At 33.3% G+C, this 26,787-nt stretch overlaps 2 long non-coding RNA genes across 2 annotated transcripts; one reads left to right on the forward strand and one right to left on the reverse strand.

Moving 5' to 3' along the window:
* Positions 1-17,161: 17,161 nt before the first annotated feature.
* LOC131641715 (uncharacterized) lies at positions 17,162-17,891 on the forward strand. The gene is made up of 3 exons (XR_009295603.1): positions 17,162-17,266; positions 17,578-17,627; positions 17,768-17,891. It is a non-coding gene; the product is annotated as an uncharacterized LOC131641715 (long non-coding RNA).
* Positions 17,892-19,813: 1,922 nt separating this feature from the next.
* Positions 19,814-20,423, reverse strand: LOC131641714 (uncharacterized). Its single transcript, XR_009295602.1, has 2 exons — positions 20,224-20,423; positions 19,814-20,141 (listed from the first exon to the last, which is right to left on the reverse strand). It is a non-coding gene; the product is annotated as an uncharacterized LOC131641714 (long non-coding RNA).
* Positions 20,424-26,787: the final 6,364 nt, after the last annotated feature.

The raw sequence follows: 26,787 nt of genomic DNA on the forward strand, positions 1-26,787 counted from the left end.
CCTATATGGCACTCCGTTAAGTCCTCATGGAAGGCATGCGGAAAGGATTAGCAATCAACCCCCGCCTAGTCTCATCGAGTCTGTTCAGTAAGCGCACGCTACGCGTCGCTCGCTTCTGAACCTACACAAGATCTTGTTATCGAGTATGTCAGGAAAAGGGTTCATGCAGCCGGACCCCCGCCTTTCTTATAGCTCGCGTCGCTCGACGTTGATGCTCGGTGTACGCACGCACCGTTTTCCTTTACGATCCGTGACGGCTTGGTTGCTGAGAGGGGTCCGCCCTCTTGTCTATGGCCCGATCATTTTCGCGAGGTCTAATGCTTGGTTGACTTGGGTTGAGCTGCTCCCCTTGGCTATGGCGGGACCGCTTTTCTACCATTCGGTCAGTACCGTTGGTTTTGTTTGCTTTACGAGCGAATGCTCGTTTGTGTGATATTCTTGTGTGCTTCCCCTTTTCCCTCGTAGGTTGTTAGATTAGTTTAGACTTGTACCCTTTGTATGATAACATTAGGTAGCAAGCTTTCCCCCTTAGCTTAGGTCTTCCTCATGCATTCTTTAAAACACAAACCACACTCTTTGATTTTCTTTTCTTAAGAGCTTGTTATTTCCGCTCCATTCCCAAGCATAAGCCTCCAAAGGTCGAGCAGCGGAGTGTGAATGTAACTTGTTCACCTAAAAAACACAAAACAAACAAAAATTAGTTAGCCGAGCTACAGTAGCTCTGATTCTGTAAAACAGATACGTAGGCAGCGGGGTAGGGCCCGTGCGAGCACAATCCTTTCTTTTCCCTACATTCTGCATTCATTTTAGTCCAGATTAGTGTAGATTTGTTACACACCCATAGTTTTAGACACAGGCGTGGATACCATCGAGTACGATGGGCGTGAGGGGTGCTAGCACCTTCCCCTTGCGTAACCGACTCCCTTACCCTTTTTCTCTGGTCGTGAGACCGTTGTTTTGTTTTGTGGTTTGCTGGCATTCCCTTCCTTTTCAGGATAAATATGTTAGTGGCGACTCTGTTAATTTTCGCGGTAGCGACAAAAGCCAAGGTAAATCCGTCTGGTCCTGGAGTCTTGCTGCCATCGCAATTCCAAACATCATCTTTAATCTCCTCAGTGGTGAAAGGACGCTCCATACTCGCAGCCACATCGATCTCTAGCCTTTTAAAATTAATACCCGCAGGAATAGGTCTAACCTTGCAAGGCTCTTTAAAAAGCTTTCAAAATGATCACGAACGTGAGATTTTACCTCTTCAACTTCCTCCATCAGACCTGTAGGCGTCTCCACCATGTTTATGGAGTTCCTACAGACTCTCTCCTTAAGTGAACTGTGGAAGAATTTGGAGTTGAGGTCTCTTTCCTTAAGCCAGCTTTTACCCGACTTTTGTCTTAGCTTACCTTCTCTCATCTCCAATTTACTCCATATTTCTTCAGCTGCTACTCTTCTTGCCTCAACAGCATCAGTTATGTCACCCCTGCATTTGCAAATAAGAACTGATCTAATTCATGTTGTTATTCAATCTTTTCTTCAATTATCAAATCTAACCAACCATAGACTTCTTTATTCCAATCCTTTAATTTTAGTTTGAGCCTTTTTAATTTCTCGTAAAGCACGTAGTCTCCTCTACCTCTGATAAACAACAAACTCCACTCCTTCTTCACAAATGAATCAAAATCTTTGTGTTTATACCAACCATTGTTAAACATAAAAGGTTTAGGTTCCCAGTCATTACCTCTGGATTTCAGCCACATCGGACAGTGATCCGATAAAACTCTCTTGCCCATAGCCTAACAATCAAACTTCCAAAGAGATATCAAGTTGCCAGTGAGAAGAAAGCGATACAATTTACTCATTGCTTGACCATTGCCACTAAACCAAGTAAAATTCCCTCCCTTACAAGGAAGATCAATAGTATCCATCTCTTCCACAAAATTAAGGAATTCAGCATAATCCCTACCATCGCTGCCTGCACATTTCCCTCTCCTCTCGTCCTTGAATAATACCGAGTAAAGTCACCGCCTATGCACCATTCCTCACCCACTGCCATATTCTTCATCCTAATCAAACTTCTCCAGACCTCTCTTCTCGTTATTGTATTACAAGGAGCATAAACATTAATAAAATTAACACAGATACCTCTATGTTGAGCCTTAACCCCTATAAAACCCACTCCTTTAAAACTCTAGATGAGCTCTAAGGAGTTCCTTCTCCATAATATCATCGAACCTCCTGAAGCGCTGTTGGAATCCAAATGCGTCCACTCCACTTCCTTGTCACCCCATAGTTCTTCTGCCATGTTTAAACTAAAGTTAGAAATCTTTGTTTCATGAAGAAAGCAAATGTCAACCTTGTCTGCTTGATTCATGAAGCCAATTCTTTTCCTCTTGAGAAAACTCCCTCCTCCTCTAATATTAAGGGTAACGATTATCATTTTAAACAGCTAGATTTTGCCATCCTTGCTATCAACCCCTCCTTGTCTCTCTTCTCCAACTCTTCTATTTCTTTCTGAATGAACTCTTCCTTTACTTCACAATCAATGCCCAATCTTGATATATTTTCCTTTAACTTTTTTGCCACTGAATACTCCTTGTTAATCTGCTGCCTCCTATTACATCGATTGATATCGGACTTCGTCATTGATTCACAGCATAGAACCGAGCCTCCTAAGAAATTGTCCTCTTCTTCTCTACTCTTCTGCGACATTGAATTTTTCCTCAGACAATTGGGGCCAATGTTAGGGTTCAAACAAGCAAAATAAGATTGCTTAATTTCAATATTTTTTGCGTTAACCCCCAATTCCTTCACCTCTCTCATCTTCTTGGATTTGGGCCTAATGTTTTTAGATTTTGAGCAGGCCTTATCAAAAGATAGCAAGCCCAAGGATAAAAGGCCCACTATAGCCAACCCTTTGTCAAAATCCATTCCGTTTTTCTCCACTCTCATGATACACCTCGCAGGACAAGTCAACATCCTAGGATTGACAACTGTCTCACCTGGTGACTCTACTACCTTGGGAGATGATACCGCCAAACTTAGACCCAAAAAGCGCCTCGTACCCTTTGTACGATCTTTAAACCCTTAAAATTCCTTCGTATTGCCCAAAGGTTTATGGATATCAATATCAAAAGCACACTCTTCTTTATCTGGTTCTTGACTTTTCTCCTTCGTCGGTGGAGCACTCTCTTCTACATGACCTCCGTCAGATTTGGCACAAACTCGTACTCACTACTTATTATGGCCATTCTTAAAACAACGTGTTTCCTCTGCTTGAATAGCGTCTTCTATAGGAAAGATGTTGAAGAACTCGTCATCTATCTTAACCTTAACTTCTTCATTGAACGTTGATAGCATTTTTGTACGTACAATTATTCTGGCTACATCCATACTAGCTTTGCTCTTGGTTCTTTCATCCTCATGGATTAAAGTTCCTAACGGTTGAGAGATGAAGACAAAAAAACTATTTGTCCATGCATGACTTGGGACACCTAAAACCTTCACCCACGCTAACCTTTCCTGATCAAACTATCTAGGTGTCCACCTCTTTACATCCTTGAAACGTTTCTATATCCATTTGTTGCCTCCCTCCACTATCTCTTTCAGAAACCCTTCTTGAGCCTCCTCAAGCAAGCAGAGATTAGCTCCAAGCGGGGTTACTATTATTGAGAAGAAACCTTCACCATGAAACTGATCTTGCATTGAAGATGCACTCCCCAGAATGACTACTTCTCCCACAAAAGCTTTCGCTAGTATACTCTTTTCTCCTTCATCATACTTAAATTCTCTAACCAAGGTGGAAGATTCTCCTTGAAGCACCTTCGCAAAGGAGACTCCCTTGACAATTTTCGAGCTACCTTTCGCCTCCTCCATACTATAGAAAGGAGATATTTTAGATTTAGCTCTATCCAAATATCTCTGAAGGCCTTTGATAACACTTTTAATGGACCTTCTCTCAAACTTAGGCAGATTAGCAAAGATCTTCTTCCCTTTAAGGAATATGTTATCGAGTTTCGTCTCTAACAATTTCTCATCTCCCACGTTGAAGAACCGGACAAACCCAGACATCTTCCCCCATCTAGTCTTTTTGTTTGGAATAAACACCTCGTCAATGTCGCCAAGATCTTTGAACTCATGGTACAAATCCCTTGCCTCCCACTTATCTTCAAACTCCGTTACGAAATAGGTCGTTGTTGTCATACCACCACCATCTTCTCCTCTCCTTACACCTCTTTCCCACTACCTCTTGACTTGACACTCTTCTTATGGTTCCTAGCCTTGTTCCAGCCTCCGTCACCTTTGTTCATTGACATCTTCTAGATCACAGTTAGAGAGAGGGAAGAGATTCTCTCTCTAACATTTTTTATGAATATAAACAATTTATTTTTACACTAAAAAAATAAATGCATGCATTTAGCAATTTAAAATCAAATATCTAAATCAAAGATAAGTATCAAAATGATAAGAGAATAAAAAAAATACATTTTAGTTATTTAAATTTGCAAAACTAAATTACAGATGAAAATTTATAATTATGTATTTTTATTTTCAAATAAAATGTATCTTTATTTGATAGGAATATATATGAACAAAAATTAATGCTTAGTGAAGGGACACGACAAGTAAGTGCTCCCTTTTTTATAGTTAACTTTTTAATCCAACAATACAATAAATTATTGAGTATTTGTGGTCCTATAATATCACTCATCTTGTTTTTTATTCCTCTCACATCACGAGAAGATGTAATACATTTGGCAATTTTGTTAAAAAAGGAATGAATTCCTATGGTTGATAAGTTTTTAATTTAACCTCTTTACTACCGGTGTTAAATGGACAAAATGCAACATATTGATGTATTAAAGGACACTAAATAATGATTATACTATTAGGAAGTATTTTTACAACTCTAGAAGCGTTAAAAACTATTCAGTTGATGCAAGGGAGTAAATAAATAGCCTTATAAATTACAGTGTTGAACCATTTCTTACGTGAAAAGAGATAAAATATGACTCAAATTGTTAAGTTTGTTTATGTTGTGATTATCTTTTCATTCCTATTTCTTAGTTCAACAAATGTTGAAGGTAAGCCATTTTTACTCTTTTCAATTTTTCTCTATACTTCATATATATAAAATTGGGTTTTCTAATAGTTGCATTATTTAAAAAAAAAAAAAGTGTTGCTATTCTTATACTGAAAATCACAATCTTGTGTACACCATCTCAAATACAAAAGTGTGGATGTGTTTCTGTATCTGAAAAGTGAAAAAAAGTTATTGAATATATTATAAAAACTAAAACCGTATCAAACTACTATTTAGTTGTCATTTTTAATGTAGCATAATATTATTTTTCTTTAAAAAAACTACATTTGTTAAATGTTGTTAAAAATATTTACACATTAATGAAAAGTTTGGAGCAATCTTCCCTCAAATATATAAAGAATTATTTATGAAATGAAATTCAGTGGAATCTATCCACCAAACATATAAAAGAAATTATTTTAGTATAAATATATAAATTATACAATAAATATTATATATAAAGATATTATATATACAATAATAATATATTAATAATAATTACATCAATGGAAGAAGCGTCAACATGTACAAGCCAGAAGTTGACACATGAAGTACCAGTAAAATAAATAGAAATAATACATCAAAAGCAACGAAAAATACACCAATAAAGCCAAAGGGACAACATAACTAATACAAGTTGTTCATAGAGAAATCCCCTCCCAAATAACAAAAACTAAAGTTTATTATTGCTTTATACTGAAGAAGGGGTTTTCCAACCAATCCGAAAAAGAGCAAGAGTTTCAAATACCATTTTCTTGCCAAAGCTATGCTTTGATCTCTAAGGACTCGTTTGTTTTTGTTTTTTTTTTTTTTGATTTTTCTTTTGTTACATAATTTTGTGTAAAAAATATTTAAAACTTTTATTCATAAAAGTTTCAAATGAAAATTTGATTTGAATAGAGATTTTTAATATGTTATTTTAGGTATTTCATCTTTTTATTGATTTTTTTTATATCAAAATTTTAAAAAATCATTTAATTTTGAAGCTATTTCAAATAAATTTTTATAAAAATCATTTTTAAAATACCACTTTTTGAGAAAATTGCAATTTTGACTATATTTTGGTCTTCAATAATATTTGTCTAAGTTATCAGATGTCAAAAGTAATGTTTCAATTTTAAAAAAACAAATATAAAAAATCTTGTACTATTTTGAAAAACGGTTTTGTAAAATCTACTTTCAAAAATACAAAAAAAAAATCAATTTTTTTAAAGCTGAAACAAACTGGCCCAAAATCCGACACATTAACATTTTTATCTAGAGAAAACAAATCATTTTGAGATTTTTAGATAACACAAACCACAACATGTCAAACCATAAGAATATCCCTTCTTAACATAGACTAAATGTCCTTATTGATATCAAAATACCAATCCAACCACCTAAAAATTATCTACCATATAGACCAAATAATAGCACATCTGATAAATAAATGAGAACTAGACTCTAAAAGGAGAAAAAGGTGAAACATATGCATAAAAAGAGAAATATACGCAAACAAAATCAACTAAACCCTATTTATTTCGTCTTGACAATACCAACAATCGATACGAGACGAGAGAATGACCCTATCAAGAATGTGAAAAAAATTATCCAATAACTCATGTTCGCAATCAAAGAAAGAACTTTTCTACTAAAAACTCGTCTCAACTGATCCCCCTTAGAAACCGTCATCGCTCCTATTGTCCTACCTTAATTGCCATCAATATGATAAAGCCTATGAAAACTCTATCTAAGCGGGATAACACACACCCAAATATCACTCTAAAAAGAGGTGCTTACACTATAAACCAGTCAATAGAAATCCCTACATTAGATCCTAAGGAAAATATTTCCTTCCAAAAAGCAGATGATAAACAAAGATTGGAGGACCTAGCACCCTTTAGAGAAGTAACAGTAAGTGCGCCATATATAGTATCTAGGATCTCTTTCCATAACCCAGTAGCTAGCTAGAGATAACAATCTTAAACGCCATTTACCGTGCAAAACTAAATTCACCAGTCAAATGTCCCAAACCCCAACCCACCAATATGTTGATATATGTGATTTCATTTATTTTAGTTGAAGTTGTGATCCATGGATGGATCACGGTGGTAATGTTTACCACTCTAATATTCTGTAGAATCCTGCTGTTTGATCCTTTTCTTGATAACGATGGTCCAAAATATTATCTTTGCGATTGTTTTTTATTGTGTTGCTCATCCTAAATTTATCTCAAGCCACATCAGGGAGGAGATTCAAGGGTCCAGTGAAATGGTAAACACACAGATAATGAATCAAGGAAACTAAAGCGTTAAATATAGGAAGTTTAAAATCATCTGGTTGGTCGTGCATTTAGCATAGTGTTTTAGTGACCAAAATATTGTAAAAAAAGTTAGAATAACTTATAATTTGCTTAGGAAACTCTCTCACACCCACCAAATGGGTTTGAGGACCCTCTCATTTTGATAAAATCACTAGAAAATGATTTTCTTCGGTAGGTAATTAACTACTAGTTAAAATAATTCCTTATGATTGAAAGTTACACTAGATAATTGATTATCCATTAAGGCTAGTTGATTTATTATAATTGTAACGCCTCATAATCGATTATTAGGATAGATAATCAACTAGTAACGACACGTTTTAAAAACTTTACACTTTTGCATTAGATAATTGATTATTGGATGTGCATAATCAATGACGAGCATTAAAAAAAGTCATGGATCATTTTCCTTGTCGAGCTATATTTTCTCCTATATATGAAGGGCTTCTCCTAACTATTTATCTCACAAGAATTTGATTTTAAATCATTCTTCTCTCACTTAAACCTCTCTCCATTTTTTTCTTTCTTTGAGTAAAAGTTGCCTTAGTGCTTTTGTGAGTGAAGTGCATATGTGAGGTTTAGTAGTACTGGTGTTCAACTATTTTATCAAGAGTTTGATTCTCTTAAATTATATCTTTGTTGTTAAGGTTGAACCTCTTTATGGTTTCCCTAACCAACCGGGCAAAATCTCGTTCTTGATTTGTGAGCTTAGCCTGTGAAAAGCTCTACTTAGTTTGAGGGATCAACCTAATAAAATCTATCAATAGATTATAATAAGGTTTGTGGGCATGAAAAAGTAAAAAGCTCAAGAAATATTATTAATGGAACACCCAAGATGTTTTTCATGGGGAGAGGAGTAGGCCAATGGATCGTTTGAAACTTTATAAATCCTAGTGAAATCTCTCAAAATTCTCTCTATTTCCATTTATTTGGTTTCGATTATATGTGTGTCTTTCTTTTTCCCGCTGCTTTTATCTCGCCTTTTCAATTAGACTAACACCACTTGCAGTCTTAAGTAATTAATATTAAATTTAGTCACGGTTTTTAATACCACAATTCTCCCCCCCCCCCCCCCCCATTGTGTTTTAAGTCATTTGTTCAACAAGTGGCATGAGAGTCTAACTTCTATCAAAGACTAACCGACACAAGAGGAAGGAAATTACTTTAGGAGATTCACTAAACAAAACCTCACCCTTTAATATAGAAAAGTATGGTTTATGGAAAGAGAAGATGAGAATCTTCATTGAAGGGATAAATCATGGTATTTGGAAGGCTGCGAAATATTGTCCTTTTGTTCCCACAAATGAAATTATGGTTTTATGGTGAACAATGAAAATAAAGATAATTGGAACAAAGATTTGAAATAAAATGTGCAGCGTGGTTTAAAAGCAAAAACGATCATCATTATCGCTCATCATCTTGATGAGTTCTTGTGTGTTTCTCACTACAAAACTAAAAAATAAATGTGGGATGCCCTCTAAGTTACCCATGAAGTTACTACAATAGAAACGATTACGTAGCTCTTTTCTATTTATCAAGAAAAGTCATGAAAGTAAAGAGGGCCATCCTCCCTCATTGTTTTATAGCAAGCATCATGAACGTAAAATGAAAAAGAATAATTATGAGCCTCATAAAAAACCCAAAGGGAATACATGTCAAACTAAAATTAAAATACCCAAAATGATTTGGCTACCTAAACTTAAGATCCAAGTTTTTGTGCAATGAGTGCGCTAAAGTATCTAAAATAAAGTGGTATCTCGATAGTGAGTGTTCAAAGCACATGACTGGTGACAAGACCTTGTTCTCCTCTTTCTCTCATAGGAAAGGAGGCTTTGTCTCCTATGGTAACGATAATAAAGGGAGAATCATTGGTCACTACAATGAATAACACTTTTTATGACGAAGCTTTCATCTCCAACATGCTAAAAACCGAGAGGATATGTCCTGGGAGCGCAATGTTTTATTTTTAATAAGATAAAAAACATATTACGTCAGCGTTTTAACAAACTGAGGTAACAAACTATATGTTAGCGCCTTTTTTAAACCATTAAAAATAATAAACATGTTATCTCGGTTTTTTTATAACCGAGGTAATATAGCTATAAGAAACCTCGCTTAAAATCCCCTTTGCCGCATTTAAAACTTTTTTTTAAAGATTTATCACTTGACATCTTTTTCCAGATGCTATGTTTTGTTTTTGTTTTGTTAACTAGTAATTCTCAAAAACTTTGTTAAAAAAAAGTAGGACAAAATAGAAAAAGGAAATATTTCATTGATAATAAAAATAACACACCAAAGAAAACTAATCAAAAAATTCAAACTTCTCACTGAACTCAACTTCAACGTTACCCATAATTAACCCTAACTTATAGAAAAGTTCAGAAAGAAATCTTCCATAAGGTATGAGGAAATTCGTTTCCTCCCGAGAAGTCTTTATCACTTCCTTCAAGAAGTTTAAAATGGTAAGAGGAAGATTAAATCTGATGTTGAAGGTGAGTAATAACACGATATGCTTGTCATACAAAGTAAGCGTTTCCAGTTCTTTCTCTCTTAGGAGAATATTTGCCACTAGAAGTTGAAACCAAAATTTTACAATTGGGATTAGAGAAGTAGGACTGAATAGATCATTTTGGCTGGAAAAAAGTCGGTGAAGGTGGGTTGCATAAACATTGTTGAATTCATAATGTTCAACACAACTACCAAACTCTTCATAGTTTATTGTCATAGTAATCAGTGATGGAGTAATGTATAAATGAGTGGCGTTGACATATAACTGGTTGATTTCTTGATGACCAGCTGGAAGAACGGAGACATTCAACGAGAACTCTTTAACGAGGTTAGTGTATATGGGGCCATGTAGAATGTTAAAGTAACCATTCAATTTTTGTTAGTTAACAACTTTCCTCAACTTTGGTTCAAAACGTTTGAAAACAACATAATTTTCATTGATAACGAATAACATATTTGCATCCATTTTTTATAAGAAAAATAGGAATTCGAAACAAGGAAACAGAGAGTTGGTAGTAGGATGTTGAAAATAGGAAAAGACTTTGAAACAATGTTTTTGAACTTCAAACTTTGAAGACACAATGATTTGATAATCTAAAAGAGACGTTAGGACTTGATTATATAGTTGATTATTGCTATTCTAGTGACATGATTCCAATGCATGCGCGACACGTCAGTGCTCTAACCTCTCTTTTAATTTTATTTTTTTGTAAATTTAATGTTCCTAAAAACCTGGGTAACATTTAGCGCTAAAATAGAGCGTTAAAATTGGAACCTCTATATTAATTGTATTTTTTATTTGTAAATTAAATTTTCTAGCTCGTCGATTTTTCTAAAAACCGAGGGATAATTTAGCATTAAAATCGAGGGAATTTTTCAAATCCTTAATCGAGTTCTTGCCGTCTATTTCATGACTATCAATGCTCAAGACATTATCATTACTGATCCACGTGAGACATAAATAACTTCAATTATAAAGAAGTTCTCTATCATGGATTGCATTATGATTATCAAGATTTGTACCTCTCAAGCAAGTATCATCATGAAGAGTTTAAGGTTTGCAAGAGTGTTTGCCATGAAGAGTTCTCTATGATGAATTAAAATAGCAGGAAATTATTTGGATTTAAAAATTATATTCTTAAATATTTATTGGAGCAAAAAAATTATTTATTTATCTAATCCTCTTTCTGACTAACCCTTTTTTTGTTCATATTAGAAAAAGTGCATGCAAAAGTGATTGAAAACATTCTTACACCCAACATTCAATCTACGCTAAAATTATATGATTTGAAGATCTAAAATCTAGATCTTCCGAAAATTAATTTACCTAACCCCTTTTTACATTTTGAGAAAAGATTTTTCGAGTAATTGATATTGTCCAAAATATCAAGGAATTGAAGATCCAACATATGATCTTTGTAGACAATTAATGTAATATTCTAGGTAAACACTGTAACGAGTTTTACTTAAAAATGTAATATTATGGATAAACACTGTAACGAGTTTTATTTAAAAAAACTAATGACCCCTGGGTTTTCTTGATAAACTGGGATAAAAAATGCGCTAGTTTTTGTAAATAATAAAAGTGCATAAACTGAGGTTCGAACCCATGTGCTAATAAACTTTTCTCTCATTATTTTAAACATCGAGGTGATAAGGCTTTACTTTTTATGACGACCTTATTTACCTCGCTTCTATTGCCGAGGTAAAACACATTTCACGTCGGACGTTAGAAGCATTATTTGTAGTAATGGGTATTGGTATTGTTGGTAAGTTCTCCAGCCCAACAATTATAGAGGTTCATTTAGTTGATATCTTAAAACATAATTTACTAAGTATGAGTTAATTAAGTGACAAATGTAACTATTTAACTTTTGATTTGTTTGGATGCATGGTTTTAAAAATCCAAATTAGATCAAACTATATTCACCATCTCTAGAAGTGGAAACACCTATATTGTGAATCTAAATAAGATCCCTTCAAATGATATTTGTCTTCTTGGTAACGAGGATGGGCTTGGCTATGACATAAGAGAATAGCCCATATCCATATGGACCACTTAAACGAGTTGGTTTCTAAGTAATTAGTGATTGGCCTTCTAAACATGCACTTTAAGAAAAGTTATTCATGTGATACGTGACAAAAAGGGAAAAATAACTAAGGGCCTCTTTTAATTATAAAATTTTTGTTTCTATAAACTGGCCGTTACAAATTTTTCACATGGATATTTTTATCCCATCCAAAACAAAAGGTTTTAGAGGTAATCTGTATGCCCTTGTAGTTCTAGATGACTACCCTTGCTATACATGGACACTATTCTTTTCTTAGAAAAGAGACACATTTGTTGCCTTTAGGAAACTGGCCAAGGCTATCCTAAACAAGAAAGGATTAAACATTGCATCGATCCATAGTGACGAAGATGGATAATTTCAAAGATATTGTAATGAGTATGATATTCAAGTTGGCTCCGTTTGATCAAGAGATATTCAAGTTGAAGAAGTAAACTTATATAATCAAAGTCTACTTAAAGAATGGAGGAAAACTGTTGTAAGTACAAAAGCAAGTACAAAGATCGATTGTGCTTTAAAGACCATCAAGCAGAATTTATGATTCTAAAAGAAGGTTTGTTTAGATTTGTTTGATTTTGAAAATAAAATGATAAGGAAATAATTTGATATTTAAGTATTAATAGTGAGAACACTTGTTGGCGTTAGATTTCATTATTCTTATCCTTATGTACAATCATTGGTAAGTAATATCCTTTTCTAACCAACTATTAATATTCTCAAATTATACGCTCATTTGAACTCATCTCTGAGTCAATTTCATGAGATCATTTGTATTACTTAATAAATAATCACTTGTCCTACTAACCAATACAATGACATTAAGTTTCAACATTAAATGTAGATGTCGATCCACCTTTTACCAAGCTTGTTATTCATGCGGATATTAAACCTAACCCTATCTCTAGGCATTTGCATCCAATAGATTATCAATACCTTTCATATAGAAAGTCATGCCATGAGAATATGTTTAAGGTAGAGCTAATATAAAACAGACATTAAGAACAAAGAATCATCAATCTTAAAGCTTAAGTATAATTACATAAAATGCCATGCCTATAATTAATACACGATTATAATAATGACTACACTAACCCGTTAAAAAAATAAATTTTTATATACACTTAATCATCATAGTTGTACATGTAATCTCTAGAAGAAAGAGTTGGAATAACATTTACAACAATCTCTCGAGCAACACTTCCGCCTTCAGTCTTCTATTCTTTTTCTTCTATAGATATTAAGGTGAACCTACTCACTTTCTGTACTACCTTGAATCCAACGAAACTCCCTTCAAACTGAACCTGGCACCCCTATTTATAAGTATGATAAAAGGTAGGCTCGCTAGGTGCATCCCATCTTCGCTTAGTGTGCCTGCTTTCTTACTTGATAACTTACTTGTCTCCTTGAATAACAAGAAACAAGCAAGTGTAACGCTATCATCAGCTAAGGCATTATATGTTGCTCTAGGTAGCTATTGTGTACATACACTACTAGAAAATTCGCTTTTAGTGAGCGATTAAGTGAACGAAAATTTTTGGTCATTGTAAAGACCGAATTAGCCACCAAAATTTAATATTCATGAGCCAATTTTAAAAGGTCACAAAACCGGTCACTAAAATAAATCAGCCACTGATTTAGAGACCAAAATTTTGTGACCGCCTATTCGGTTACGAAAAATGTTTTTATATACAATTTAATTTATATATAAAAATTTGTGACTGAAATTTCAGTCACTAATATTTTTTGTTTTCTTTTTCTATTTTTAATCCTCTTTATTATGTTACTCTTTACTTTTCATTTCTTTAAAGATTTTAATTCTCTTTTAATTTTTATTAAAAGTTTTCATATTTTTTATTGGTTTTAAAAATAATTTATTTATATAATATATATGTTTAAATATAAAATATAAAAATAGGTGTATAGTGGTGCAGTGATAATGTCTTATTAAGATATGCGAAGGTCACGAGTTTGATTCTCAGGTATCACAACTTTTAATTTTATTTTACAAAAAAGAACACTAAAATCGATCACTAAATTCAGTCACAAATTCGGTCACTAAATTTCATTCACTAAATTCATTACAAAAGCTTAGCGATTGGCACTTTTTCAACCGAAACATAACGGTCACTAAACCGGTCGCTAAACGTTTTAGTGATCGATTTATAAGCTTTTTCAGTCTCTAATTTGGTCACTTAAAGAGAATTTTCTAGTAGTGATATTATCTGGATGAAACACCAACTTAGTGATTACAAAGTTAATCTTGGATATGTTCCGATAAAAGCTGAGAACACTAGCACCATAAGCCTCACAAATAATCCGATACTTCACTCTCGAGCGAAATACATTGAGGTTAGGTGTTGTTTCGTTAGAGATCATGTTGAAAAAGAGGATTGTGTAATTGAGTATGTTTCTTCATATAATCAACTTGAATTTATTTTTACAAAAGACTTCCTAAAGAAAATTTATTTTTCATCATAACTGAGGTAATAATTTTGACTAAATCATGCATGGATTAATATTTTCTATTTGCTTCTTCTCCTTCTTCATCTCGTTCTTTATATGGTATACATGATCTATGTGATTGCTTGTGTTTATTTTCTTTTTATTTTTTGATAAAATCAAAGGGGGGAGAAGTATACTCTTAGGAGGATTAGGGTATACTCTCTATATTTGTTAGTGGGAGTTTAACTGCTCCAATCTATCATATTTCTTTCTTGTTTTTTTTTCATATCTTGGAAAGATGCGTTGTCATAATAAAAAATTGGGAGAATGTAAATATATATATATGCTTACAAGTACTGCACGTGATGTTGTGATCAATTGATGGATCATGGTGGTTTTGATGATGACTTCGAAGTTTGGTGGAATCCTATTGTTTGATCCTCTGCTTGATCACGGTGGTCCTAGATGTTATCTTTCCAAATATTTCCGATGATATTTCTCATTCTAAAGTTATCTTAAGCCACCTCGGGGAGAAGATTCAAGGTTCTAGTAAAGTGCTAAACACAAAGATTATGACGCAAGGAATTTGAAGCTTCAAAGTTGTGAAAGAGAGGAAGTGTGAAAGCTCACGTGCACTACATTATAAAGAGATTTTTATGGCGTTTCAAAAATATAACTACGGCGGTTTTTACCTTCGTAGAATGCATTTGGCAGATGCGTGTTGTTATTGTTTAATACACTGAGAGGTATTGTCGCGACAGTTATAATCAATCGTTGATAATGCAATTTACGATGATTTATATGGCAATTATATTTTGAACGAAAATTTCAACTACCGTCAATAATGAACAATTAATTTAAATATTGACCATATACTAGGGGTTCTAACCTCCGCCTATGGTAATAGATATTTAAAAATATTTAGTTTTTAGTGGCAGTTTAAAATACTGCAAAACGTGTTGTGTTATTGTTGTTGTTTTTTTTGTTGTGCTATGATGTTGTTGATAGTGTTATTTATTGTGTAACTTTAATTTTGTTCAACCCAACATGTCTAGAGCATAAAATAAAAGATACAAATGGGTTTATTAAATCATATGTGGATTGAGTGTTTTACCAACCCCTCACTGAATATATAATCTTTCAAATTGAATTAGAAAATATTAATCATAAAAATTAAGTTATATTTTAAGAACAACTTACATTAATCAATGCTTTTCGAAATTTATGCAACCCATTATCCATATATTGCTCTTTAAAAGTTAGAATTTAGTTTGATACTTTTAGTTCCTCAATCAACTCTTCCTTCTCTACTATTTTATTATGCAAATGATCAAATTTGTATGAGAAATTTTGATTCATCATCAACATGATGATAATTATGACGATGATGATGATGAATCAGAATATCTCAACAATTTTGATACTTTAAAGAATGAACTAGTAGAGAAAAAAATGTTGATTGAAAAATCAGAAGCATTGAATCAAATCCTAACTATTAAAGAGCGATATATGGATAATGAGTAGCAGAAAGCTAGAAATGAAAAACAATGATTAGTGTAAGTTAATATAACTTAATTTTTATTTTATTATTTTCTAAATAAAACTAAAAAGTTATATGTTTAGTGAGCTGCTGGCGGAATAAGCATTCAACATAAGTTATAATAAACTCAAATGTATATATCACCTCGGTTAAAAGCTACAACCGTGGTGAAATGTTGGTGTACCTTTTTAAAATGCCAAAATTTTATTAATGGGTATCAAACCGATGACTATTCCACCATTTGCTAAAATCGAAATTTAGATTCGTAGTGGAATGTTGTGCGATATATTGTTTTTACTACAGTTACTAGCCTGCGATAAAAAAACAGTTACTCTCACCCTCTTCGTTTTTTGTTTTTTGATAAGCAACTGTGTATTTAAATAAGAGCACTAGAGATACTCAAACTCAAATACACCAAGAGAGACAATATGGAAAACAGTAAAACTAGCCAAGCCTACAAAACAAGGAAATCACAGAAAATCAAGAGGGTGATTACACCACTCATAGAAGTTACTACATATCTCCCACCGTGATAAAATCTTTTTCTCAATTAGGGTTAAAAGAAATTATTTTGTAGTAGTATTGGTTGATCCATATCTTAAGTGAGATCATAACATATCCCTTGGTTCTAAGCCTACGTAAGACAATATTGGTTTTAAGTTTAGTTCTCAATTGAGTTTTATTTGTTGGTTGTATATAATATATTTATTAAGATGCACACTAGTGTTGAGTTTCTTAGAGTTAAGTTTGTAGTTAGCATAGTAAATCATTTTATGAGGCAATTATGTGTTGTATAAAAACAAATGTCATAATTTTTCTCTTTAATTTGTGTATTCATTAAACTCTTAAGCAATAATATGGTATGAAGTGTGCTATCTACAATGTTACTTCTAGGTATATTTAATTTTTAATAAAATAAAAATTGTGAGAAGGAAAAGCCTAAAAAACAATTTAAAAAAAAAACAAAAATTTAACATCCGTTATTATTATAAATGAAAATTTCTTTAGCCACCTCCCTATGGGGGTCACCCCCAGCGAAAATTTCAAAATACCCTTGCTTCGGAAGTTCATTTCCGAAAGCGTCTTTTTTTGAAAAAATTGACTTATTTCGGAAGTTCATTTCCGAAAACATCATTTCGGAAGTGCACTTCCCAAATACTGCGATTTCTGCAGATTTATCAAAACACTCCCCCTCCCCCAATCATTTACCCTAAATCAAAACAAAAAGTGGCAAAGGCGAAAATTTGTGCAAACAGAATTCCAAAGCTGCATCAAGGCTCCAATCACACTGCTAAACAACATTCAAAAGCCCTCAATCCTAACACTTTGTAAGTTTTGAAATTTTTAGATCTATTATTCAAATGCATGTTATTTAGGGTTTTAATTGCATAAATGATATATGGTTAGGTTGTTAGTAGTATTTAGGTTGTTTAGAAGCATTTTGATTTGGTTTGAAGTTTGGTTTAGGGGTCTGCCATGGAAGTTGCAGAAAACTCCATCGCAGGGGTGTTTCGGAAGTTCATTTCCGAAAACACCTCCATCCCAGTTTTCGGAAATGAACTTCCGAAATGTATCAGAAGTTCAAATTTTTTTGTTTTTTATTTTGTCTCGCATATTAATCGATTTCAATTGTTTACAGGAACATGTCAGACAATCAACCAGCACGCAGGACTGCGTCTTCTAGAGAGGGTAGGGAGTGTCCGTTTTAATTTGCAAGTACTTTATTTTTAACGCCTTTGTTTATTGTGCCTGTTTCTTTGAAGTTTGTGTCCCTTTCTTCTTTTATAAAAGGAGGTCTCATAGACCTTTCTTTCTTCATTTTTACGCAGGAATGGGTGGCGCTAAGGGAAGAAAGGGTTCTTCAAAGAAGGAGGTGAAGGAGGTGAAGGAGAAGAAGAAGGTTTTGACTGGTTCTGCTTCTCGTCCCCTGGGGGTCCATGGCTCGGACGTGCATACTCAGTCTTCAGGCGTGATCAACGCTGATGGTTCTGATACTGAGTGGGATGAGGATTGGTATAATTATCTTCATTCGGAGGAGTTCGCTCGTCGGGAAGAATAACGTGTTTTTATTTTGTTTGATGTGTATTTTGTAACGCTCGTCGGGCAGAATAACGTGTTTTTGTTTTGTTTGACGTGTTTTGTTTTGTTCTGATTTCGGATTGTATCGCACAGTGTTTTTGTATTGGATTTATCATCTTAGTTTTTGGATTGTTCTGATTTCAATATGTAGATTCTTGGATTTCATCGCCGCGAACACTATCCATCTTCTGGATTATAAACATAGAACTTTGACTTTCCCAGCGCACCCCTTTGTTTGATTTTTTTGTAATGACGTCCCCTGATCAGGTAAGAAATGTGGACACATGTGCCTACCTAAGCCTTCTAAGACGGTTACCTTCTAAGAAATGTGGTAACACTTTCCTACTTAAAAGCCTACGTAACAAAAATTGGGAAGCTCCACAGCCACGCCCTATTTAAAAGAATAAAAAACCTTTTGAAATTTCGAAGTTCCCTTTTCCTTCTCCCCACCACTCTCAGACGGTTAACTTCTAAAACACTTTCCTATTTAAAAGCTTCTCACCCATTTTTCTTTCAAAATATCCCAAATCATTTTCGATCCTAAGTCTTCTTCTTTGCTTTAACGTTTTCTATCTCTTGTTACTGCTTTCATCACAATGTCTCGCCGCGGTGGAGGAAATCATCCCGAAAATCGCCGGAGTCAACCATCTCCTGCACATTCTCAACAATCATCCATCAATGCTGCAGGATCAGGCCGTGGTGGTGGTGGCCGTGGCTCTCGCGGTGGACGTACCTCCAATCCTTCTTCCTCCGGACATCCACCTCCTCCGTCATATGCTCCGGCCCCGGTTACCTCTCCTCCGTCTGTTGTTGCAGCTCCGGTTGTTCGTCCATCTGTTTCAGCGCCGTTTGTTCTATCTGTCGCAGCGCCGGTTGCTTCCTTGAGTTCGGCTCTGATCTCCATCGAGAGCCTGACTGCCGAAGTTAAACAGAAGGCTACTCTAGAGTCGGCTCCGTCGTCTCAGAAGGAAAATTGGGAAGGAAAATTGGGAAGGAAAATTCAAGTTCGTGCTAATCATTTTCAGTTGCGAGTGGCTGATAAGGATCTACACCACTATGATATAAGTATAGTTTGCTCATAAGTTTTTTGTTGTTGTTTATTATGTTGGTAAGTTACAATGTGGTATGGATTTCTAGAGGATCAGGACTTTCTAACCTGTTGCAGCGTCTCCTCCATCGTCTTCATCCGATTAAATAAAGCGAATCGTTCTTGTTTGTTATTTTTCTTCTGTCCAGACCTTTTTTCGGAAGTGCATTTCCGAATTCCTCCAAGGGGGGTGAGTTCGGAGATGAACTTCCGAAACACCACATTTTCTGAAAATGTAACTTTATTTCGGAGATGCATCTCCGAAATCAATATTTTATATTAAAAAAAACACGTTTTCGGAAGTTCATTTCCGAAAACACCTTTTTTTCAAAAAAAAGTACCTTTTCGGAAATGAACTTCCGAAACAAGGGGTAGTGTTGTAAATTCACCAGGGGTGAGCAAGAAGGTTAGGAGGTGGGTGAAGAAATTCTCTTATAAATTGTTAAATAAAGATATTCAACGACAATTTTATACATAAAACACATGTCAAATGTGGATTTTGATACCTTTTTTACTATAATAAGGTGGTGAAGATTAACCCTTAACACCTAGTTTATTCTTTATTGATAATTTTATCAGCTGTTTCAAAAAAAAAAAACCTTAACACCTATTTTTTATACAATTAGGTATTATAGTGAACCTTTTATAGCGGTTTTAAAATAGCAACAGCACCAGACCTAAATAGATGTTAGATGTAAGAAAAAAAAGGTGTTAAATCTTCTTTTTCCACTAGTGCTTATTTAATTTAAAAATCATCATCTGGGTACAAAGCCATAAAACACAGATCTTTAAATTAAAGAAAGAAAAAAATAAAATTATTTGAAGCCAATACAATAACTAAATGGCAGCTTATGGATTACTTTATAACACCACTTGAGTACTCTATTGGGTATGGATAAAAATACAGAATCATGGAGGTGGAATATATCCTGGCATCACACATTTGCAGTAGGTCTGGTACATACACTTCATGATCTTAGGATTTCGACACCTATCTGGACAATCTGAAGCTCTAAAGCAATTTGAACGTTTCAACGCTGTATTGAGAAAATATTTTATAAAATAAAAATATTGTACGTGAAATAAAGGGAAAATTTGAAAAGAATTAAAATGGCTTACCTTCAATATTTGTTGTATTAAGAAATGGGAATAGAAAGATAATCATTATATAAATAAATTTGACTATATGAGCCATATTTCTCCTTTTTGCATGTATGAATTGGTGCTATCACTTTGTAAACTTATAAGGTTATTTTTCTCTTACGTTAACTAAATCGTTTTTAACGCTTCTGGAGTTGTAAAAATCATTTTTTGAAAACTTAATCATTATTAAGTGTCTTTTAAGTACATCAATGTGTTGTATTTGCACATTAATTTTTATATTTCTAATTTTTTAAGATTCTTTAATTTTATAATTAAAGAGGCTCAATAGAATTTTTTTAATGAAATTAAATGGACACATTTTAATATATTTTTGAAATGTTACATGGATAAATGATTTATTAAACTAAAATGATGTGAAATAAAAAATATCCTCATAAGGGTAAGAAGTTGACACATACATTAAAAGATCGTGTATTTAACTTTCGTTGTAGATGAGAAAATCTTTTTAGTAATTTTTAAGCACTTTTTTAAACATCCTTTAAGCCTTAAGACTTACCATCCTGGTGAGTCCAGAGTTTAAGTCAGCTAAGTTTTTTGTATTAATTTTTTATATATAAAGTACGATAGTCAAATGGTCAGCCTGTGTGCTCATGAATAAAAAATCCACAGGGTTCAATTCCTTCTTTGGTCAATATTACCAAAATTTTAAGAAAGTAGGATTTGAATCAATGGCAATGGATTGACAAATCATAGAACAAAATTTCTTCTTTGATTAATATCATCAATATTTTTTAGGAAGTAGGATTTGAATTAATGGCAATGGATAGACAAATCATAGAACATACTACACATTTATTTTATCAAACTATAATACTATTTACCAAAACATTATATTTTAGTTTTAGTTTTTAGATTACATAATATGTATTAAATAAAACTACTATGCACTAAAACGTTCTTAAGGAAAATGAGATTGATTTAAAATTAAAAAATGAATAAAAAGCAATGTTGCAAAATCTAGAAAACAATTGGCAAAATACCCTTTTTATTCCTTAAGTATACGTCGGGGCAGGATTCAAATGCTTGATCTCTTGGTTGCTTAATTGGCTATCAAACCACTACACCACTTCACACTTATTTGAATATCTTACACAATGAGTGGAATAAAACTATGTCTTTCTCCACTCAAACCAAAGAGAATCATCATCAACATAGGTTGTCCAAAATTTTCTTACGAACCCAACAACACCAACAATCAACAACAATTTTCTTACGAACCCAGCAACACAAATGATCAAAATTTTCTTACGATTATCATTAGCATTTCTTGCAACAGTTGTGATTGACTATCATACAATAATCAATTCAGTAAAACAACTTTTGATTTTGCATTTTCCTTGTTGATAAGTTTTTCTGATCTCTTTCTGTGACCAAATGTTGTTTCTATTCCCAAAACAAAAGAAAATTTTCGTCTTCTGTATGATACCAAGGGTCATTTCCGTCTCCACTCTGTGAGGGAGGATGAAGCAAAGGATTGTATTTTCCTTCACAATCTCTTTAATTTCAACTCTTGTAATGAAATGGCCCCATCTGCATTAGCAAGTTTGATGAGATGCTAGCTGACACTTATTATAACTATGTTTCAATTGTTCTTTCTCTCTGAAGTTCTTATATTATATTTTTTGCAGTTTAAGCTCTGGAAGGTTCGATCCGTTCAATTCAGACAGAAGGGTATTCCCTATCTTAACACCTATGATGGTCGCACCCCACTAATTAAAGCCAATGACACCATCGAACTTGACATTGAAAACAACAAGATCACTGATTTTATCAAGTTTGATGTGGGGAATGTTGTCATGGTCATTGGAGGAAGAAACAGAGGTCATGTTGGTGTCATCAAGAACAGGGAAAAGCACAAAGGAACTTTTGAGTCAATCCACGTCTAGGACGCAAGTGGTTTTGAAATTGCAGATCCAAAATTTTTGTTTGTGAAGGTTAGATTTTGGAGATCCAAAAATCAAAATAATTGCAGATCCAAAAACTGCAGAAAGGGTTGTCCTTCATTTTGATGTTAATGGAGGTTAGGTTACTGTGGTTATGGAATGGGTTGAAGAAAGAATGGTGAAGTTATGGTTTGTGAAGGTTGTGGAATTGATGAAGAAGAGTGATTAATAATGATTTACTTGATAACAAAGTTGAATGTAAAATTAATCATCAATGACTAAGAAGCCTAGTGGAAAGTTAGTTTCTTTGTAATCAATGTAGCTTGAGTCCGAATCCAGGTTTAAGGAAAAATTTTGGAATTTTTTTGAATTTTGATGACCTTGCTATTAAACATATGCCACGTCAAACGCCACGTCGGATGTCAACATGGAAAAATAGGCGTTGTTTTAAAAAAAAAATGGACGGAAAGGACTAACATGGACTTTTTTGAACAATTAAAGGACTACTTTGACACATTTTAAAAATAAAGGACCAGAATGGACCCCAAGATATACTTAAGGGACAAAAAGGATATTTTGCCAAATGTACCGCTGTTATATCCGCAGTAAATTTCATATAATTTTGTTAAAAAAATTTGAAGTTAAAACCAAAGATATTATTGCAGAATCTGCTGTCAATTACAAGTCCGCATGAAGTAATGTTTAATTTTCCGCGGATAACTTTTTGCCGGAAATTTTGCAGGAAAAAACAAATTTTCTAGTTCTGTGTATTTGATACAACTAAATGGATTGAGTAATGACATTGGTACACTAAAAAGTGACACCAACACCGTATATTAATACGGTTTGTTTTTTTAATTATATTTAATATTTATGTTTTTCACTTTTTCAATGAAATGATACAAATGTGTGCTGTATTTTACTTGGTGTAAGTTATGGTGTAAAGATTTTGGTGTAAGTATAGCACCCACCCCTCAAATGGATTCCTATCTAAATAATTTAGTTTTGTCTATTCAATCTACAAATGACTTGAAACAAAGTGGAACATGGTTTTCGATCCACTAGAAAATCTTCTAATATAATTTTTTTTTCTAATCAAATGTCCAAGTTCATTGGTTCGAGTAAAAAGAGTGACAACATTTTATTAAAAGTGCTTATTAAATGATTTTGCTACAATATTTTTAATTATTTTATGTTTAGAAATTCTTTTGCATTTTCATTTTATATTTTAATGTAAAATATCTTTATGAAGGACATATGTCTCACAAAGTACTTTCTGATCTAGTACAAAAATTAAGAATTGTTCTTAACTACAAAAAATTTGTATGTTCCAAATAACTAATTCCTAACAATCTAATATAATTAGAATTGAAGAAAAGTTTTTATAAGCATATAATTATAATTGAAGAAAAGTGCTTATAAGAATGATCAAGTCAAAACATCTAAATATAACATATTTTATAATTCATAATTGTAATCTTGTCGAAAAATAATATGATCATTCACCTCAAAAATTTTATTTTATTAAGAACTACAAGATATTTTATATACAAATTGGAAATCCAAATGGATCTCATATAATTTTGATATTTAAAAAGTTTGGATTTAATGATAGACCAAAGAGTTTGTCAATGGCTTTATCAAAGACTATGTTGGATAAATATATTAGATTTATTATAAATGAGTAGTAGTAAAAATGAAATTTATTATGTTACTTTGAATTTGGGAGACAAATATGTTCAAAATAAGGCAGAAATTTCATGTGTTGAAAGAACAAAATGAGGATTGCAGATTTTATTTGTGGACAAGCGTTGTTTCGACCATCCAAATAATGTTTTTCATACTCATGTCCTAATTAAGACATGGATTTGAGTTCCACGATCTTGATAAGCTCATCTATAAAAAATGTGAGAAGGATCAAATAAGATTTGAACCATATTTATATCAATGGCATTAATGACTATCTCAAATTATTTCGATCATTCAAATAAAGTTTTTCATAGCAGGGAATGATCGTGGTATTTGGAAGAATATGAAATAAGTTTAGTTTTTTCCTACACCTAAAGTTAATGGTGATGTAGAAAAGAAACTTGAAAATGATTGAATCAAAGATGATAAAGAAAATGTGTAGTGCAGTTGGAAGGCAAGAGTTGTCATCACTACTGCTCTCAATATTGATGAGAAATTTGCGAGTTTCTCACTGTGATACTACAAAAGAAATATGGGACACCCTCCAAGTTACCTATGAAGGAACTAATGCGGAAAAGAGGGCAAGGTTGAGACCAATAACCCAGGAGTATGAACTCTTCAAAATAAAATATGAAGAGAGCATAAATCAAATGCAAACATGATTTATGCATATCGTGAGTCATTATGAACTCTGGGAAAAATATTTTCAAATGAAGAACTACTTGTGAAAATTCTTAGATGTAAATCGTAGTTAGAAACCTAAATTCACTATAATTTGGAATCTAAGGATGTAGCAACTATAGATACACACACTTTATATGGTAAATTGTTGGAGCATGAGATGGAGCTGAAGATACTAGTTGATGATGAAAAATATGACAAGAATAAGAAAAGTGTTACACTAAATGCCACATGCATTAATGATATGGAGCTAGAAGATAAAAAGTGTCAAAGTAAAATTAAAGTAATGACTTCATGGGATTCATATTTTGAAAATTCAGTGAATTCCTAAAGCACGAAAAACAAACTTCAAGACTCTAGAAACAAAGTGAAGAAAGTTCATCGTCTATTCCTACATGTGATCAATACAGAGAGAAATGAAAAATAAGACTAAACTGCCCTCAAAACTAGAGAAGGAAGCAAAATAAAAAAGTTTAAGAAATTCTAGATAGAAGAAAATAGAGCATACATATCCTGGGATAATCATGATATAGAATCCTCAGATAAGGAAGAAGAAAATCTATGTCTCATGGCAAATCATCAAGGCGATGAAGTAACCTCTTACTTTTGCTATCAAGATTTATTTCACACTAGTATTAAGCTAGAAGAAGAAGAAAGTAAATTAGAACAAATCATCTCTACCTCCAAAGATACTATGTCTTCCCTTGAATTGAAAAGTAAAAACATTTTCAAAGAAATAAAAAGTCATATAGAGGGATAAGATGATATAATTCAAAAATATTTCTCCTCTCACGAAGTCTTAGATGAATCTATCAAGTGTGATCAATGCAATATTTTAAAAAATAAAATATATGATCTTCAAAACGTACTTGATAAATTCACTAAATAAAGAGACAACTTGAATCTTTTGATGGAAAACCAAAGAGAGTCTTACGATAAGGCTGATATTGGTTATGAACCTAAGAACAACAACAAAATCATCTATAATATTTGTAATGCTCGACCAACATCCAAATGAAAAACCCTAAAATAAAATTACTTAGTAAAGATGGTCATATTGTTATGTTATATTTTAGTAAGAAAGGCCATGAGAACAAAGAAAGACATCTTCATTCATACTTTTATAAAGAGCATCGTGAATGTAAAATGAGAAATTATACTGCTCATAATATGTTTTCCACTAACATTAAAAAGGATCCAAAAATATTTGAATACCAAAGATAGAAAAGTCAAGTTATGATGTTGATGATGATACCAATAGTTTCTCTTCAAGTCACACAACTAAAGAAATAAATATGTTTTACAATTCCACTCCTACGAGGGAAAAATCTCTTCACATAATAACAATTAAACAAAATTATAGAACCTTTGGTTTTTGGTAAGATCCATACTCTTACCCATTAGTTGTTGTAATATTGATTCTTTATTGCTCAAGTTACTTAGTATTAAGTAAGTTGTGTATCAAAGGCGTTGTGTGCAAGTGTGAGTTGTTAGTCCCACATTGCTTGGAAAAGTGGAGGTTGAGCACTTTATAAGTGTGATGACCCATACACCTATCACCTTAAGGTTTTTGGTGAATATGTGGTGTCTCTTTCACTTGTGTGTTTCTCTTGACCCAATGTGGATGCTCCCCGCGAAGACCCAACAGTGGTATCAGAGTCGATGGTTCAATTAAAGGACCGACTCTTTGTATCGAAAGTCTTTCTGACAATGTGGTGGTCAGGCGGCGTGTCCCGTTGTTGTGCCCGCACAACGGTACAAGTGTATGTGGATGAAAGAGTTTCCGCTTGAGGAGGAGTATAGTGGATGGACTCACACTTGAGAGGGAGATTGTTGTATGCAAGTGTGAGTTGTTTGTCTCACATTGCTTGGAAAAGTGGAGGTTGAGCACTTTATTAGTGTAATGATCCATATACCTATCACCTTAAGATTTTGGGTGAATATGCGGCGTCTCTTTCACTTGTGTGTTACTCTTGACCCAGTGCGGATGCTCCCTGCGAAGACCCAACAAAAGGTAATAGAATATGTTAATTTCTCTATACACATATGTAAACTCGGTTTTTTGAGGCGAACTGACTCCTTGCTCTCTTTTTTTTATTTTTTTTATTTTTTTTATTTTTGCAAGAGTCGCCACCGACTTTTATTTTATCCAACATTTAGGAAAGGCATAAAAGAACAGGAAAGACCTTTTGACAGATTTTGGGTTCGGGGGGTTGGTTATACAAAGGGAAGGTTTTAAGCACCCTTTGTATCCATGGTTATCCAT

This window comes from Vicia villosa, unplaced genomic scaffold (assembly GCF_029867415.1).
Source record: "Vicia villosa cultivar HV-30 ecotype Madison, WI unplaced genomic scaffold, Vvil1.0 ctg.003993F_1_1, whole genome shotgun sequence".
Lineage (NCBI taxonomy): Eukaryota > Viridiplantae > Streptophyta > Magnoliopsida > Fabales > Fabaceae > Vicia > Vicia villosa.